The sequence below is a fragment of the Pinus tabuliformis genome, chromosome 4_2 (assembly GCF_031772625.1).
Source record: "Pinus tabuliformis cultivar Carrire ecotype Pingquan chromosome 4_2, CPIR1, whole genome shotgun sequence".
NCBI classification, from domain to species: Eukaryota; Viridiplantae; Streptophyta; class Pinopsida; order Pinales; family Pinaceae; genus Pinus; species Pinus tabuliformis.
The window spans coordinates 693,548,840-693,556,378 of record NC_142304.1 but is presented as its reverse complement, the minus strand read 5'-3'; positions in this window follow the sequence as shown (position 1 = coordinate 693,556,378).

The window sequence follows — 7,539 nt, the reverse complement described above, 5'->3', positions numbered from 1 at the left end:
TCTAACCCCCAATGAACAAAAACAAATTGTCCAGCGAAGTGCTCGATTTTCTTGGATTGGGGGCTACCTGTTCCATACAGGGGCAGATATGCACATCAAGAGATGCGTCTGGGAGGATGAAATTTTTAACGTTTGGAAAGCTTGTCACTACGGACCATGTGGCGGACATTTTTCCGATCAGAGAATTGGACATAAGGTGCCGCAAACAGGGTATTATTGGCCCACGATTTTCAAAGATGCAAAGAAGTTTGTTCAAGCTTGTGACAGTTGCCAAAGAGCAGGGCGCCCTGGTCAGTCTAACGAAATGCCCCTGAATCCACAGCTAGTTATTGAACCATTCAAGCGATGGGCCCTCGATTTCATTGGTCCAATTAACCCATCCTCGAACTAGAAAACATATATTCTGGTAGCAACAGAATATGTCACCAAATGGGTTGAAGCGGAGGCATTGTCGAGAGCTACAGAGGATTCCGTTATACAGTTCTTGTTCCATATATTTGTGCAATATGGGCTTCCAAGAGATATAATTACAGATGGTGGACCATAGTTTGCTGGTAACAAGATTGCTGCAACACTAAAAAACTATCATATCCAGCACAAAATTACCACTCCATACCACCCACAGGCAAATCGTCAAGTAGAAAGCAGCAACAAAATAATAGAAACAATTTTAACAAAAACCATTGCATCACATAGACACGATTGGGCTGCAAGATTACCAGAAGCCTTGTGGGCTTACAGAACAACATGGAGAAGCACTACTGGCTATTCACCATACCAATTTGTGTTTGGAAAGGAACCCATATTTCCCATAGAATTCGAAATCCAAACACTGCGAACAGCACAAGAAGTTGGTCTAGATCTAAAAGAAGCACAGATTAATAGATTACAACAACTCAATGAGTTAGATGAAATCAGGCTCTCTGCCCTTCAAAACACTACATTAATCCAACAGCAACAAGCTAAATGGCATGACACTCTCATTAAAAATAAAGTCTTCTGCGAAGGAGATTGGGTGCTCCTATACGATTCCAGGTTTAAGGATTTTCCTGGGAAGCTTCAGACTCGTTGGCTAGGGCCATATGAAATCCAGAAGGTACATAATAATGGCACCCTTACTCTAATCACCATTGACGGATCTAGACATACCTTCAAGGCAAACAGCCACCGAGTTCGACTATACCCTAAACCACTTACTCGGGAATCCTTCTACCAGCAACTCCACAAAGAATCTGACATGCAAATTTTGGAGGAGGAAGAGAAATATTCCTCACCTCTAGTTCATTAAAATTATTCAACTATTCTTAGATTTTGTACATAATTCCTTTGTTCTATTAGCATAAATTATTATCTGTACATATTTTTTTTGTATTTTCACTTTGTTGTTCCTTTTCGAAGAATTAGCAATTCTATTGTTTTGTTGTTCCTTTTAGAAGGAACAGCACCTTCACCATTTTGTTGTTCCTTTTTTTCAAAATACCAGCACTTGCATTTTTCTACTGTTCCTTTTTCAGAAGGAACAGCACTGTCATTTTGTTGTTCCTTTTCTGAAGGAACAGCATTTGTGTCCACTTTCGTTTTTCTGTTGTTTCTTTTCCAAGGAACAACACTTTCGTTTTGTTGTTCCTCTTCCGAAGGAACAATACTTTTTGTATTAGCCGTTCCTTTTTCACTTTTCATTTTGTTGTTCCTTTCCCAAAGGAACGGAACTTGCATTTTTTGTTGTTCCTTTTCCAAAGGAACAACACTCTTGACTTTTATTGTTCCTCTTCCAAAGGAACGGAACTTGCGTTTTCTGTTGTTCCTTTCCCAAAAGAACAACACTTTTGATTTTTGTTGTTCCTCTTCCAAAGGAACGGAACTTGTGTTTTCTGTTGTTCCTTTTCTAAAGGAATAGCACTTTTGGTTTCTGTTGTTCCTTTTCCAAAGGAACGGCACTTGCATTTTATGTTGTTCCTTTTCCAAAGGAACATCACTTGTATTTTCTTGCTCTTCCTTTTTGAAACGACAACATTCTCGTATTCCTTTTATTTATGCTTGTTCTCCTTACTATTCTAATTGAAGGACCGTCGCTATTCCTTTCAATATATAATAATTTCGAGTCTTTTGGAGCACAGCTATACACTTATGCAATGGATACAAAACTAGAGCATACTGAAATCAGAAAATTATATAAAATCGTTATTTTTACAAGAATTGCTTTGAAGCGATAGGAGGAAAGAGGAAAGGACACAATTATTCATCACTTTTGCTTTCATTATCCTACTAATACTAATATGATTGGATATCTTTATCATGGCGGTTCTTTTTTATTTTTTTCCCATAATCTTCTTTGATCATTATTAAGTAATAAGAACAAAGGGTATATTTTTCTATTGAGATGTTAAGACTTCTTCCACCATTCCTACTCTTAAGGAGTGTTGAACCACCCTTTGTGTATAAATAGGAAAGTACTTTAAGAAGAAGAAAAAATGCTTATATGACTTGTTTATATGAGTTGTCAAAGCAGGATAGGGGGTCTCATCAAGAGCCATCCTACCATGATAATAAGGAAGAAAGTGAAGTGGCATTCCCACTATGGCCACCACTCCAGGGATATGATCTAAGGGACACATCAGAAAAAATAAAGATTCCTTGGAACAGGAGGTCTCATCATGAGCCGACCTACCCACCTTTCACTCCTTCCTAGTAAATGGCATTATGGTTTAACTGGTTACCAAGCCAGCATAATGACCTCCATTTTGACATTTCACAGCACTTCCTAAGCATACACAAAGGATCATGGTTCCATGGGTGAAACAAAAAACTCTATCAAGGTTATGGACACATGTCGACAGCAGAGCTTTGTTAATGGTATCGAAGTCACATTCCTTATACACCAATAGCAATCATCAACAACCTTCTTTGTCTTATACCTTTGTACTACGTCAAATAAGATTATGTATATCATTTCCCCAAACCATTAAACACATGAAAATCTATTATAACCAATCATGACAGAAAAGTCGATCATGACCGCATTAGACTCTTTGTGCACATCAGCTGTCCTATCCTCCCAACCTCGCATCATATCACAGCATTCTCTTATCTGTTAAAGCGATCCTATTATACACCTCGATTTCGGCAACCTGCTCCTTTTTTAAACATGGCATTTCGACATACGTTGTTCCTTTGTGACTCTGTACCATGGCAGTTCGGCACACCGCTCCTTCATTTGATGGCCGAGGGCAGCCTATCACATTGAAGGGGGGAGGCAGGTGACCTCATAATTTGCTGGTATACGTGTCAGACTATTATTCGAAAAAAATTTACTTGGGATTAGCAAGGTTTAACGATATATCGTTTTTCAATTTGCATGGCTTGTTGTTCCTAAGCTATTTCCATACTATGGTCTACAGCAATTAGCAAGTGACTTAAGATTTGAACGAGCCTTATTGTTTCGTTATTTTCTTTGTGTTTCTAACAGTTTGAACAGCCTGTTATTCCATTGCCATCTGTATTTTTTATAGTGAGCTAAAACATGGGAGGAAGATCAATTCGGAGAGAACCACAGGTATTGACAGTTTCTGATGCTGCACGGGAAATCCTAGCAAGGGCGGGATGGCTAGTTTATCTTAATTGATTACAGGAATCCAACGAGACCGTAGAAATAGAATTCTTGCAGAACTTGCAAGAATATCACTCCACAGTAAGGGGGAGACACATAGCAGTCACTGATGAGATAATTACAGAGGTCTCGAGACTTCCAACCACTGGACCTGTGTGGACTCTAAAGAAGGATAGACTGCGAAAGATCATAAAAATATTCCAAGATGAAGGCCAGAACCTGACAGTCAGAGGAAAGGGAGTTCTACCAGCAGAATTAGGGGAGCCGTGGGTAGAATTGACGAAGATCATCCAGAGCTACATCACATGTGAAGGCAGGAAAGATGTGGTAAGACCATTGACACCTTATACTTTTAGCTGTATTAAAGCAGAAATGCTCTGTGAACTTACCTGCATTTTTAAATTCATTGCTTCATGATGTTGCCCGAAGCTTGAAAAAATCACAGCATGTAGAATCGGTAGTAAGTCACCATGGGCTGATACAATTGATAGTTAACCACAGTCTTACTCAGCAACAGAGCAGCTGGGAAGAGCTAATTGCCACGATAGATGGGGGACTAACTCTGCCAGCCCCAAAACAAAAACATGCTACCAGTACACCAAATAGACCATTGAAACAGAGGAAATTAGTTAGATTGGCATGGATTAGAGAGAGTTTGGACAAATCCCAAGGGATTACCAGCCAACTAGTGGAGATAGGTGATTCAGGGGATGAGCAACCCCCGCAATTGGAAGGAGAAGAGAATGAGAAAGAATTGGAAGGAAATGAGGAAGGAGAAATGGAGGAAGATACCGAGCAACTTGGGCAGGCGGGGGAAGAGACAGAGCAACGCGAAGAAAGCCCATCGCAAAATCCATTGCAAGAGAATTAATTGGCCCAAATTCTGGCCAATATGGGCGAATATGCCCAACCTCTTAGCCCGCTAGGCCTCCATATTGAAGAAGAACCAAAAGAGCATTCTGCTTAGGACAAAAATGCACCCGAAGAATTATGCGACGAGGAAGAAAAAGAAGATAATCATTACGTTCATGATGAAAGTATGACAGGAGAGAAAAGTGATGAAGATGCAGAACAGGAACTATCTGTTCCCAGCCAGACTACACCGGAAGAATTTCAGGGAGAAGAAGGGGTGGAAAAAGAAGTCACCCAAGAAATAACAGAACCAGCTAGGATTTTTACTCCTGAGCAACCCGAACAGAACAATGAAGGAGCACCCCAAGAAGAAACCTGGGGAATTGGCCAAGATGATAGTCCCAGCCCGAGTAAACAAATATTTGTTCCTTCTAAGAAAATAGAATAAATTAAAAGATTACTAAAAGAATAGAAAAGATTGTTGAATGTGATAGCACGACTTCGACAACAAATCAGGGTTTTGAAAATGAGAAAGAGAGAAAAAAGGACTTCGGGGGTAAGATATGCAACCACTCCAGTGAGACCCCTCAAGAAAAAGGTAAGGAGGACTCAAGTCCATCCTACCGTTCAAAACCAAAAGGAACATAATTCAGCTGTTACCCATGTTGAAGTGCAAATAGATGATATATCGGCCTATGAAAAAGAAGTTCAAACAGAGGCACAGCCCTCTGAAGAAATGTGAACCATAAACACGAGACGATGCAATAAGAAGATTCAAGTGAACCTTCCGCTTACCACTACCATGTGGGACAGTGATCCGAGGATAGTAACCCTAAAAGAGGGTTTGATGCAAGCTCAACAAGCAGTAGAAAAACCCAAAGAACAAACGGTTTCTCGAGAAAAGTATGAAGAATTACAACAACAACTAAGGAATGTCAATCTATTTGAAAGGCAGGCTTTTGAAGGATGGCGAAAGGAAGAAGAAAAAGTCGCAAAGGTAACTCATAGATTAGATGTATTTATCAGACAGATGGATACCTTATGCTCTTTGTACACTGACATCATAGCATGTAGAGCGCCTGCTAAGAATTATGCCTTGTGTTTAATGGAATGATATTTGCAATTGAAAATTAAGGTTGTCAAAGCATGAGTCCCTATACAAATTAATACTATTGATGATTTTATAAATTGTTGTAAGCACTACGGAGTAAAGGTTCAAAGATTATTGTGTGAATTCTATCTGCATAACCTTGTGTTAGATCAAGAGATAGAGCAAAACCCCGGCCCTTTCGTTGGGGATATCCAACTGCAGGCATTTATTTCGTTTGGAGTTAATCAAATCAAATGGCTTAAAGCCTATAATGTCTTCCAAAGGCAAAAAAATGGATTAGATTTATGGGTAAGAGCTGAGCCTAGAGATCCATTACAGTTGTGGAATAAACATAGGAACCTCATGAGGACTCTGGGCATGATTGAAGCATTAGGTCCTATTCATACAGCAATCAATCGGCAACGGATAGAATACTTCTTTACCATCAAGGACCTTGCCATTGCAGCTGCTAAATTTCAATATCAGACCTCTAATCCTAATATCCAACTCAGGGAACCATTTAATTATGAGAACTTTAAATTAGTCGCTGATCGCTTGAGCCTATATGGTGAATTTATCCTGAGGGTAGGGCCATCTTGGTTAGGATATAGGTTCCGGAGTCTGATTATTTGGCACCCTACACCTGGATACCAAGCCCTGTATGAGATGCCTGAGGGTCAGACAGACCATCTTTTTGAACACCTAGTTAGGCATCATGGTTGTAGACCACCACATGAAATTCCGTCTCTGGCCTATTCTCTCACCGTCTTACATGTCAACTACAATGTTTTCATGAGGGCATGAAAAGGGGTAAGCAGGGGGGTGTGTGGAGTACAAAGAAGGTATGTTTTTATTGATTATTTTTTCATCTTTTCTTTAAAAACTCATAACCTCTTTGCATCATGAACTAGGTAGATAATAAGAAATCGTGATAAAATCTAAGGGATTTATTTGCAACACAAATCTACTAATAATTGCCATTTCTTATGCAGAAAAAGGGAAAAACGAAAGATTGTCGTCCCAATGGAAAAGACAGGGCAAAGTTAACTTTTCTCCCTTTGGCAGGGAACCACATGCAAACAAGGTGATCCAAATTGAAGCGTATCAACCAAGGAAGGGAAAAGGAGAAATCGAATCGGCGCAAGGAAACAAATGGATAACTAGGAATTAACAGTTTGGCGAATCTGTCAGGATCCTTTGATCCTGAGGGATCGCTATATTAACTATTTTTGCATCATTGGTATCTCCGCTCAGTGGTTATAAAAAGGGGCAGCACTGCTAGCCTGGGGGGACGACCTGTTGTTGTTTTTATGTAATTTTCCTTTGTATTTGAAACTTTGATCATCGACTCTCATTGAGAATTGATCCACTTTAACTCTGCTTTGATGCTTTAATATAAATCTGATTGTTTTTCCATCTTTGATCCTGGAATAATCTCAAGCGGTGTGTCCCTCGAGGCTAAGGGCCCGGCCCTGATGGAACACTTGCTCCTGTACCATTATCTTTAATTCGTGCATGGTTTTCATTATTAGCGTTGTTTGGTAATCTGATGTGATTTGTTATTTTACATCACGGTTCTGTTATATTTTATTTATGTTCGACTGAGTAATATCGTTCTCTATGATAGGAATGTCGTATTTCTGACTTTGTAACGCGTTGTTGTTCCTTTAATTATTTATATAACATTGTTGGACCTTATAGATGTTATTGTTGTTCAATTGCAGAGTAACTATGTCGTAATATTCATAAGTTGGTATTACTGTATTCATCTATGGTTTACACTTAATCGCGATTGTTGTTCAACTGACATTGCTTTTCCATTACGAATTACGATTGTTATTCTTTGTAACTGAGATTGATATTTGTGGTATCGAAGTCAGATTAATGTTTCTCTCAATATTAAAGCGTGTCATGTGTGTTATTTATTTTGGTTCATTGTACATTTACATTTGGCTCTAAGTACTATCTGATATTTCATTGCTAATCAGTT